Consider the following 12,957-nt stretch of genomic DNA (forward strand, 5'->3'; position numbering starts at 1 on the left):
AGGGAGGGAGAGGGAGGGAGGAGGGTTTTGGGGAGGGTGAGTGAATGCGGAAGAGATGGAGGGGTTTATCTAGTACCGACGTCGTATAGCAAGTATTTGTTTTTGTTTTTGTTGCCGGCCACTTGGGCCTTTGGGTTGATTGGTCAGCCCATGTATGGAAGATCCAAGGGGAGCTTCTACATGGGTGGGCTATTTTGCTGTAATTTTTTGCAGGGAAAGTAACTCGCTATGATTATTGATACACAGGCAATTCACCCGACATGAATAATGTAATTGAATATCAACGCCATATTATATTAATTTAATGGTATTAAATGTCAACGTCATATCAACAATGTCATGACATTAACAGTGGTCGAATATCGTAGCATCCATTAGACCTGACATTTTAGACTTGATCCGTTAACTCGATTCGAACCGACGCATTAATATTAGTATTTGAATGGATGTTTAACGGGTCGGGTCGCTAACAGGTGAACCTGTTAACAACCCGTTAAATAACGGATCACTTTGGGTCAACCAGTTAGACCAGTTAGCATCCGTTAGTTGAGGATGTTTAAATAATTTAAGTCAAGTCTTAATAACAAAAAATAAACTCTATGAAAAATAATAATAATAATAATTGTTAACAGGTGAAATGGATGACCTGTTAGCTTAACAGGTCAGGTTCTGATGACCCGTTAGCTTAAAAGGTTGAATTCGGATGATCTGTTAACTTAACGGATCGGATTAAATCCGATCCAAACCCAAAAATCACGACCCGTTTACAGTCTAGCTTCCACCGATGTCGTTGACACTTCTAGCTTATCCAATGTTCGTCGGCTTCCTCTCTCATTGTTTGTCGTAGCTACACCTTCGGCGCCTCCTCCCTCGTCATCCACACCTCGCACTGCATTCATTTTGCCGTACCGATCAGTATTGGTATTCTCAAACTGAACCATACAGGATCCGTTTAAATTTTGAATTCGGTTTCTATAGGCTCCCTTCTCGAACCCAGCCATACTGTGCCCAAGCTTATGTTTTTTCATTGAACCTGATTATTTTCATTTAAAAATAATCACGTTAATGTCTTCCACAATAATTTATGTGAATGTGATTTTTATACAGAGAAATAGACAATTTGAGTTTAATTTTTATAACACTATTATTACAGTGGTGTGAGTTTTACATATTAATTGTGGGGTTGATTTATTTATTTAATTTTCTAATTTATGATTGATTGTTCTCTTTTCTCCCTCTCAAAAATTGAAAATTTAGTACATAGAAATCAACAAACATTTTTCGGACTCACTATAAAAGTATGATTCCTATATGGAAAATTTTATTTAAACTCATTTAACCTTTTTCTACACCCAACTTAAATTTTAAATGTTAATTGTCTATTTTACCCTATTGCATAATTACTATATAGTTCCATTTGATATATGTTAATGGTGGGGATCGGGGATCAGTGACCTGGATTATGCTTTGGAGTACCATTTAACCTCTTTCTACACCCCAACTTGCCTTAAAACACAACGTTTTCTTCTCTTTAATTTTAGTTTTAATTTAAGGTTTTGTTTTTGTTCGTTTGTAAAATCATCACAACAAACTCTTCACATCTTTGATTGATTTATTAATTAAGATCGAGTCTAGTTCATTGTTTGAGTTTATATTTTATATTTTTGGGTTTTTGTCTTTATTATAATTAGATTTGGTTTAGTTTATCAAATTGGAGATTCAATTATAATCCTCGTGGGAACGATACTTGGACTTGCAAAACGCTATATTACGACTATCTTGTGCACTTGGAAGTTTACTACACCCAACTTAAATTTTAAATGTTAATTGTCTATTTTACCCTATTGCATAATTACTATATAGTTCCATTTGATATATGTTAATGGCGGGGATCGAGGATCAGTGATCTGGATTATGCTTTGGAGTTTGGAGGGGTACAGTTGAACAGACAAGAAATGTAATTGTTTCTGGTGAGAGAAGTTGCAATCAGAAACAATTTGGAAAACAAACACGAAACGTTAAAAAGGGGTTGGAACTTTCAGTTCAAATCTAACTTCTTGTCCCACAATCCCTTTTTCTAGTTCCCTTTTTCAGACTTTTGGTGTGGATTACACACTTAGATTTCTATGTTGAAATCCTCCCACAAGTTACAATAACATTTTAATTTCATCTTGGAGCCAAGGTTGCCGAGGGTTTATGGAATTGGGTGTAAAGAAAAATCTACATGTGGAATTGGGTTTGTGGGGGGGTATAATAGGTAATAAATTTGGGTTTAAGGAGATATTAATAGTTTAGTTAAAAATCAAATGGGTGCAAAGAGTAAGTTGAGGGTAGAAATAGGTTACATGGGCTAACTCGAGACCAAGGCAGTCACTTTCGATCTGTTTTTTGGCCAAACCACGGCGAGTTAGCCGTCAAGAAAGGTACCATTATCTTCCTCTCATCGAGAAGTATGATTTTTTTTTAATTACTCTATTTCGTTGAGTATTGAAGAAGTTATGTATGTTTAAAGTTTACACAGTTTCCGGTGAGTTTTCCAGTTTTCCCACGGATCAGTCACCTTTCAGGATATTTTTCGGCCATCTCCGGCAACCATTGAGCTTCCAAATGGATACAAACTTGTTCTACACTTTCCTATCTTCATTTTGATATATTATGGATTGAATTTGGTTAAGAAATTATTGAGTTACGAAACTTTGAAAATTGTCTAAACTTCCGGCCAAGAGCTCTAGGACACTTAACGGAGTTTTTAATGGAATGACCAAAATAATGAATGGTGGACAGTTTCAGGGACCATTTCTATTAATTTTCAATCTCAGGGACCAAAGTGATGTGTTATGCAAATCTTATGGATCATTTTGGCTAAAAAGCCTAAATATGAAATGCTCAATGAAGACGGGTGATGAATTTTGTGGCAAATGGTATGGCTAACCTTTAGCCTTCCAATAAGATTACTTTTTCTTTTTCAACTAATTCAAATGTTAGAAATGGAATTGTAATTTTGGCCGTGTTTGGACTTGAAATATTGAATTTGGGCTAATGGTGGATAATTCACAATAGAGATTAATTCTCGGACTAGTGTTATCTCTTTAGGCTAGATGGTACTCAGATATTCAGCCCACGATGAACTTGGCCGAGTCCTAACAAGAGTGTGACTCATAAAAAGATCAAGCGAAGAGGTGATTCGGCCTAGTCGTAGTTGAAGTGAAATTGTACAAGATTAGAGTGAGTTTTGATAAGGTTCCAATTATTGTAAGAACCAAAACTCGTTGCTGATAAGATAAAGAAAGTATTTAAAGCATTAAAGAACTAGGTTCAGATTTCTAGTTCTAATCGAAGTGGCCGAAACTGCGTGCAAATTGGTTTTGGCTAGTGAAATATTACATTGAGAATAACCAGAGAGATGTCGAGGAAGAATAGGTTTAATAGAACTCTACTTCGACATACGTGGCCATCAGGAAACTCAACCCTATAAATAAAAGTGAGTTTGTAACGTCAAAAGGATCTTCAACTCAACACACAAACGTCTTGCGCAAATCTCGCTCTACGTGAACCCCTTTCATACTATGAGAAACCGTTAACTCTCCTAACTTTGTCATCGCACCTTCAGTTTGGATTAATAGCACTAGAGCCATAGAATTAGGCGACCGAGGAGTATCTTCAGTTTGGAGTAACAACATTACTTCAAATTAGGCTTGTTACCTATCCAAGTCTCTGTCAGCCAGAAGTCTTTGGTTTTCTTGATGAAAGAGGTCATCTCATCAGCTTCGCAACGAAGTGAGATGTTATCAAGTTACTTAGTATTCGGCACATTGAAAGACGAACCTTTCCATTATTGGTTATTCCCATGTGCATTTCAAAGTTCGGCATTCTAATGGCCGATCCACATTTACAGTCAAAACACAATTCAAAGTTTGATACCAATTCGGCGCACCTATATTTTCACAAACATAGTTGAAACGACCAAACCTGGTGCAGATCTTGAACTTCACAGTGACTAGCAACCTTGTCTTCAGGTTTTAGAACCCAATGTCGAGACGTGTTTCTTCCTTGGTTGTGATCACTCGAATACAGAAGTCAAAAGTGCATTTGACACCACCACCACCACCACCATATTTATGTTACTCGCCGACCAAGCTTAATGGTGAGTTGGTACGCCCGCATTCAATAAAAGAACGTAGTTAGCTCTTAGATACTCGACATCACGCCCGAAAGCTTTGTACTTTTTAGGCTCAAAATGTCCATAATTTAAATTTTCAACATTCTAATTTATTCTCAATGTTCTGTTATGAGTCATTATGGATTTACTAGTTACTAGCCTTCATGCACATGCTCACGTGCGTATAAAAGATATTTTTTAAATTACGGTGTGTTACGCGCGACTTACACATTTTAAATGTATTTATATGTGTAAATTGCTTCAATATTTTTTTTATGACAAAAAGAAAGTAAAATATTTTGACTAAATGAATAATATTAGACCATGCTAGAAGAAACCCCTCATAAACCAATCTAAGCAGTTGAATCCACATAATAAAATCAGTCTTTCAATTTTCAGCTACATTATATTGAATTGGCTTTTTAGCAAAATGGTCCCTGAGACTTTCATAACACATAACTTTGGTCCCTGAGATTTAAAATCAATAAAAGTGGTCTATGAGATTGTCCACCATCCATTATTTTGGTCATTCCATTAAAAAAACTCTGTTAAGTGGTCCATGAGCTTTTTAATGGAATGACCAAAATGATGGATGATGGACAATCTCAGGGACCGAAGTTATGTGTTATGCAAATCTCAGGGACCAAAATTATGTGTTATGCAAATCTGAGGGACAAAAGTTATGTGTTATACCCTCAACTTAACGAGTTTTTTAATGAAAGGACCAAAATAATAGATGGTGGACAATCTCAGGGACCACTTCTATTGATTTTAAATCTCAGGGACCAAAGTTATGTGTTATGCAAATCTCAGAAACCATTTTGACTAAAAAGCCTATTGAATTTACATTAAAAATAGAGAAAATAATATTTAATAAATAACTGATTGAATCACATTATTGCTAACCCACCATTCCTCTTAGTGTAGATAACATCGTTTGTTCAACAAAAACAAAAAAAATGATCATTTGATAACTAATTGAATCACATTATTATGTGTGTGCGAAAGACCTTTTTTTATAACCGATACTATGCGCCTATTAAGTGATTGACAATAGAGAAAATAATATTTAATAAACAATTGATTGAATCACATTATTGTCCTCATGCAAAATGGCATTTTTTTATCACCGGCGGTACGCGTCTAGGGCTGGTTCGGTATGGGATACCGAACCAAAAATGGCATATCAAATCCCGAACCGAAAATTTTCGGGACGTAAATCTCATGACTGATCTCGAACCGAAATTTCGGGATTCCCAAATTTCGGGATTCCCGAAATATTTTCGGTATTTCGGAATTTCCCGAAACCGAACATCATCAGAATCCAAATCGTCTTAGATTAATATTGAAATCATCCGAACCTGCATTAAAAATCCAAATTGAAATCAGAGACATAGTGATAGTGAATCAGTGAAAGATTTATGGTCGAGAAAGATGCAGAGTGAAGAGAGGGACCTCCTCCTGACTCGAGCCCCCAATTCGAAACCCTAAGCCCCAATTCAAAACCCTAACCTCAATTCGAAATCCCACACACACAGAGAATCACTGGAGAGAACCGGAGGTGGGGATGAAGCCATGAGGTGTGGTGGTGGCCGGAGTGGAGATAGTTCGTCGGAGTCAAATTGCTAGACGATGGGTGGTTGCTAAGCTTCAAATCCGAGAAAGAGAGGGAGAGTCTGAGACTGAGTGAAGGCAGATGAGAGGCGAAATGAAATGAGAGAGAGTGAGTATGGATGTTTGGCTTAGTTTTGGATTGGGTGGAAGGAAAGGTTAGGTGGTTTCTGGGTTGTAGAGAGAGAGAGAGAGAGAGAGAGAGAGAATACCAGAGAGATGAGACAGAAAAAATGAGAGGGATAAAGGATTAGGTAGGTTATGAGTTGTAGAGAGAGACGAGACAGAAAATAAGAGAGAGATGAAGGGTTAGGTTATGGGTTGTAGAGAGAGGGAGTCTGGGAGATAATCAAGAAGACAGATGACTGATGAGACAGAAAATAGGGAAGAGAAGAAAGCAAGCACCCTTGCCTTGCGTGACCCATCCCTTCCCATGTGCTTGATGCAACGTTTGTCAGCACCACACCACACACACACTGACACATATACATATATATACACACACACACACACCGACACATATACATATATATACACACACACACACTGACACATATACATATACACACACACACACACACACATTCCAACACACACACACAGACGCACACAGACACATGCACACACACATATATATATATAATATACCTAATATAATATTAATAAAATTCGGTTCGGGATCCGGAATACCGAACATTTCAAATTGTAAGACCGAATCCCATACCGAACAATTCGGGATTGGTTCGGTTTCGATATTAAAATTTTCGGGATTTTTGGTTCGGTATTTTTTCGGTTTGGTTTCGGTATGGTTTGGGATTTTCGGTATTTTTTTCCAGCCCTATACGCGTCTCTTAAAATGTTTTGAATATATTTAAAAATAGAGAAAACAATATTTAATAACAAATGATTGAATCACATTAACACTAGTCCATTGTGAAGCTAAGCTCACCCCCTCACTCTTAGTGTAGATAATATTGTTTGTTAAAAAAAATATCATTTGACAACTAATTGAATCACATTATTATGCGTGTGCGAAACACTTTTTTTATAACTGACACTACACGTCTCTTAAAATGTTCTGAACATGTTTAAAAATACAGAAAATAATATTTAATAAACAACTAATTGAATCACATTGTTGCTAACCTATTATGAGGTACTAATTATATAAAAAAAATTGTACAAAAAAAATTAAATATTAAAAAACACTGTTTATATGACAAAATACTCTTGCATTATTTTGAGCTGTTTTTAAACTTTTTTGTTTGGAGAACATTTTTGTCCAAAACTTTTTGGTGAAATCTGTGATCCCAAATGAAGGTGTTGGCTTTATATATAAAGATGTAGAAATGTGATTGAATAGACAATTGAATAACATTATATGATAAGAGTCATAAGACCGTTTCCACAAAAAAATTGCCAGTAATTATCGAGTCAACTATAAAAAATAGGAAAACTAATGAAAAATGTTTGAAAACTTTGAGTTTTAACGATAAGGACAAAATAAAATGTAAAGTGAATAGTTAAAACTCAAAATTTTCAAACATTTTCACTTTAGTGTAAAAATATGGTTTTTCGTTAAAGTGAACAGTACCGAAAGTTTTTCGTTAAAGTTCTCTAAAAAACATAGCCAAACAGTTCAATTCCAGGGAATGGGATTGCAGGTGATTGAGATGATAAAGGAGCATGTAAAAAATTAACAATTTTAAAAATAAGATTTGGTTTTCCATCAACCCTAATAAAGGTACTTGGTTTAACAAGTATTAGTTAAATCGGGTAGCTTTTGTTTGTTGCAACCTTATCACTTCTCCAAAGTCTTTACCGGCAAGAAAAGTGGCATTGCCACTAACAACAGAAGCTTCTAATTGAATCAATAACTGATTCCAACATTATTGTGGTATGGATTGGACATGAGGACCAATTTTTCCAACAGTACTTCTCATTATTTTTAAGATTCTAAAGGCAGACTATCATTATCACATTTGAGAAAGGATGAATTTTGCATTTGCATATAAGTAATTCGGCTACTTTTTATATTGCTAATTGATTTTATGGTATAATTTCAACCTTTTTCATTGTATCAGAGCAAGTTGTCCCGCATGTAAAGCCTAACGGCTACACGTGCTCCAAGTTCTCCGATTTGTGTTGTCCATGAGTTAGGCTTGAAAATCTATCACACGTGAGGGGGCACATTAAGAGTATCAATCCCACCCTAAAAAAAGGAGGAAGATTACATATACTTATAAGTAATTAAGCTACGCATCTCTCTCAATCTCTTCACACACAGACACACTATCTACAACAACAACAACAAAAAAAGTAAAAAAAAAAAAACATACACACAGAGGATTGGATAATGTAACCTATAAAGAAAATAGAGCCCATAGATCTAGCTCGTTTGAAGTTAAAACCGCACCCCATAAAGCTCCATCATTGATCAAATTTGTCTGCCAAGTGGTTACACATAATCTATATATTTGAATAATGTATAACTTAATAGACAATGCAAAAGCAACAATTCATTGTTATTATATTATTGATATTGCGTTTATGATTGATGTTTAGTGTGTTTATATTGACGTTTAGTGGGTTTATATTGATGTCTAGGTAATGGAATTGGAAAGGGAGAAATATGAAACTCCTCAGAGGTGGGTGGAATTTTATAGATATAATTTCCTAATTAAAGTGGTGTATTCTTTTCTTGATGGTGTCTTTAGTTTTTCTGTTGGCAAAGTTTAGCTCTCGTGACTAGAGTTTATGGTTACTGATGAGTTTGTATTTTGTAGTCAGTGTTTTTTTGGGCACGTGTAGCCTCTTGGATTGTTTTAAGGATCATGCTTGATGTGCAATATATATATATATATATATATTAACGATCCAATCGTTTATCTTTTGTGTGACATTCCGCCTTCATATTTCAATATTCAGTTTTCGTTTCGTATTTTCGTGATCTTTGGTTAGTTTGTTAAAGCTTGATTTTCATAGTTAGCCAATAACATTCCTTAGACCTTTTGAGGTCACCTTAGAATTTTTTGATAGAGTTTGATTTCATGAGAGCATAAGCGAAAACCGTTCGTGAAACGGAGTTATAACGAATGAGATATAAGTAAAATGGCAAAATTGTTATGTGGACCTTCTATATATATAGCAGCCCAACCCATTCAGAACCGAAATTTCTAATTTTGAAAAGTCGACCTGTTAACTCGGTTCCCTGAAAATTTGACTTGGTTCACTGGGCAAATTTTCGACGTCGTTTCCAGCTTTTTCCGACGGCGCTGATCTCGACCACCACTTGGGTTCTACTCCTCTCCCCACCCCGAGCAAAACCCACCTAAACTCCTCAACTGTCGTACGTGGCAGATCCAAGTTATGAAGATCTTGAGATTTCACCGTCGGCAATCTCGCCGTTTCCATTGGATTTTTTGTCGACCACCATTATCACTCGACAGATCTTGGTCCCATGAAAAAAAACCCTAATTTTAGATTAGACGTTACTGCAGCAACGACGGCGTGACGACGCCGCGAGATTTCCGGCCACTTGGACACTTTTCCGGCCAATTTTGCCATCCTCCGGCCATTTGGTGTTCTTTTGTAGGACCGCATTTGTCTATTTTTTTCATTACAAATGAACGTTTTAATAATTTTAGATTTATCTATTTTTTTGCAAAAATGATCTATAAATAATGTACTAAAATATAAATGGTTTAAATCCTTGAAATAAATTAAAAAGTAGGCTCTACAAAATAGATACGCACACATATTCTTAACTATATTCTTAATAAAATTTCTTTTCATCTAAAAAAAACTTCAATTTTTTTAACTATTTTCTTTATGCTAACAATATTTTACTTAAAACTAAAAATTAGGTGCATAAAGACAATATATTTGCTCTTGTTGTATGCTAGTTTGATTGAACAATCTAAGGTTTAGAGAGAGAGGGGCCGGCTATGGTTAGAGAGAAGAGAGATTGATTTAATTGTAAGGTATGTTTGATTCACCCTATTGTGCCTTTATTTATAGTAGTAGGATAGGTAAAAACCTTTCCCTTTAGGATTACAACATTTAATAGGTAATCTACTCCTAATAGGAATATAAGATACTTTTCCATATCTCCTAGGATTTACACAATTACATTCCTATTCTAAATATGACTGCAATACTCCCCATTGAGTGTGTAAATACTCAACAAACCATCGCATCAGATCTTCAACAGATAAGGTAGAATAGTTGATGAACTCATCGGCACAAAGGGTGATCACGAGTCTCAAATGTAAGTGAAGTATGCATTTGTAGTAAAACTCACAAAACCTTGCTACGGTAAAATCCAAGGCATGGGGAAAACCCATACACTAAGGAGAAAAGTGAGAAACATGCATAATAAGTAAAACGTACATCAAACTGGACGAAGGTAGTGAACTCATCGGAGTATGATCATCCCAAGATGGGTGCCTCATTAAAACCTCGTTAGGTAGCAAAAACTCAGTGGGAAAAATGCTCCTAATCGTAGGAAAAAGAGTACATTAAGATCATGTGAGTATGCTTCTTGATACTCCCCTTGAGTTAGACATAACTTCTAAATAAGAGAACTACAAGCGATTCAACTCAGATAATTTACGCATACTGATTCCTTGGACGAGCTTCTAAAATGTATACTTGGGCAACGACTTGGTGAAGAGATCGGCTAGGTTGTCCTGGGAACGGATTTGCTTGACTTCAATGTTCTGATGCTGCTGCTGTTGGTGTGAGTAAAAGAACTTCGGCACTATGTGCTTGGTGTTGTCTCCCTTGATGTATCCCTTTTTCAACTCCTCGATACATGTTGCATTGTCTTTAAAGATCGTCGTAGGAAGGTCAACGACTGATGTAAGATCACTACTGCTTCTAATATGTCCCATAACTTCTCTCAGCCAAAAGCACTCACGTGATACTTCATTTAGGGTGAGAATCTTAGCATGGTTAGATGAAGTCACAACTAGCGTTTGCTTAGTAGACTTCCAAGATATAGCGGTGTCTCTAACAATAAAGACATAACCTGTTTGAGAACGTGCTCTATGTGGGTCAGACATATATCGAGCATCTGCATAATCAACAAGGCGAGAATCAATCTGAGTACCATAGGGGGTGGTAACACTTGGAGATTTGCAAGCATAGAACAAGCCCAAATCAAATCCGTAGTACCGTTAAGGTAGAGGAAAATGTCTTTAACACCATTCCAGTGCCTGCGTGTGGGCATATTGCTGTATCTAGCCAATAGATTCACAACGAAAGAGATGTCAGGTCTAGTGCACTAAACCAAGTACAATAAAGCCTTAATTGCACTTAGGTAAGGAACTTTGGGTTCCAAAATCTCTTCTTCATCCTCCTTTGGACGGAAGGGATCTCGTTTAGCATCTAGAGTCCATTACGGGGGAATATGTTTCCTCGTAATCAATCCTAGGGCACTAAGAGAAGCCGTGCGCTACGAGGCGTGCTTTATATCGCACTATTTCATTATTGTCATTACGCTTCCTCGCAAAGACCCACTTGTAGCCAATAGGCTTCACGCGTTGTGGTGTAGGAACGATAGGTCTAAATACCTTATGTTTCACGAGTGAATCGAGTTCAACTTGGATTGCTTGTTTGCAGTTTGACCAAATAGGTTCAATGTCGACATTTATTGACGGAACATGGTTCAATGTCATCGCTAAGCATGATGTCAGTAGCTATTGAGTATGAGAATGCATTGTCGACGATCATCTTATTCCTATTCCAAACCTCATCTAATACTGTGTAGTGGACCGAAATCTCATGATTCTTAGGAGGCCGACATGTTTCGTTTAAAGCATCACCCTAATTTCGAATAACCTTATGTGTTGGAACAGATGAGTGAGCTATGGTTGGATTGAAGGGAAATCTATGAGATTCATGGATGGGATTTCTAAATGACTATCATGCATATACAAATCAAATTTAATATACGAAAGCAGCGGAAGCATTAATAACATATTAACAAAGCTATAGTCATGCAAATCCCCTTCAAGGTTCATAGGTTTATATATAATGCATCAAATAAAATTTTAGAGAAAAGAACAAAGTGAAGGTTTAGTCTTATACCTCTTGATCTAGACTTGAGACCAAGGATGGACCACCTCCAAGCCCTTTGTTCCTTGAACTCCTTGAGCCTAGCTTCCCTCCTTGCCTCCTCCACTTTGATAGAATGAGTGCTCCTAGGTTCTCTTCAAGTTTCCAAAGTAGGAAACCTCTAAAGATCCTCACCCACTAGAGTAGTGAGAAGGATGAAGGAATAACCAAAGGGTGAAAGATATGTTAGTAAAATCACCCCAAGGTGGCCGGCCTTTGTGTAGTTATTGGAGAGATATTCTTTTGCCTCTTTGTTGTTTTTAACCACACAAAAACCCTAATGAACAATATCACTATAAAGTTCCTTATATAGACATAAGAAACCTAGCCAACAACTTGACTAAATATCTCACCCTTTCCACACCTAAAATGGCCGGCCCTCTTTGTGTTGTTTGGGCTTTGGGCTTTCATTTATTTCAAGTCATCCAATGCTTGAATAAAAGCCCAATGGGTTTAGGCCCAATGGGCCCAATTAAACCCGAACGTTTCTTTAAGCCCAAAACGATCTTTATCGCTTTTATGATTTCTTTAGACTTTCTAAATTAATCACAACACTTAATTAATCCAATTAATTATTTCCATCATCCATTAGTTACTCACTACAATAGTGTATTGGTGAACAATCTTTTAGGTTCTAATTAGCAAGGCAGTGAGGTGATTGGCATCAATCCAATTGATTATATTTAATTCAATCACTTAGTGAATTAAAACTTCATTTTAATTCACCTTTCTTCTTTGACGACTACATTTAATCATCTAGAAGAACTCACAAGCTATGAGTGACATCTAACCATATGTCATAGCTACCCAAGCTAATGTAGAAGTTTATTCGGAGAACCTATTCAGTTGGAATTACAATGTAATTTAATCATTCTCTAAAACAATACTCTCAATCACATTACTAGGGTATGGATATATTATGTCAAACCCCTAATGTGATTATTCCTTCTTATATGATTCAATTGAGTCGTATAGGAACGCTTTCCTTTATTACGCTCGATACTTCGGCCGAAGATTCCCGAATCATATCTTAGAGTATTCTTCCTCTCTTATCGAGGATTAGAGAT

The 12,957-nt window shown here is 36.3% G+C and overlaps 1 long non-coding RNA gene across 1 annotated transcript; it reads right to left on the minus strand.

Moving 5' to 3' along the window:
* Positions 1–5,016: 5,016 nt before the first annotated feature.
* Positions 5,017–6,289, minus strand: LOC139195896 (uncharacterized). The gene is made up of 2 exons (XR_011580966.1): positions 5,672–6,289; positions 5,017–5,520 (listed from the first exon to the last, which is right to left on the minus strand). It is a non-coding gene; the product is annotated as an uncharacterized lncRNA (long non-coding RNA).
* Positions 6,290–12,957: the final 6,668 nt, after the last annotated feature.

Source organism: Malus domestica, chromosome 05 (assembly GCF_042453785.1).
Source record: "Malus domestica chromosome 05, GDT2T_hap1".
Taxonomy (NCBI): Eukaryota; Viridiplantae; Streptophyta; class Magnoliopsida; order Rosales; family Rosaceae; genus Malus; species Malus domestica.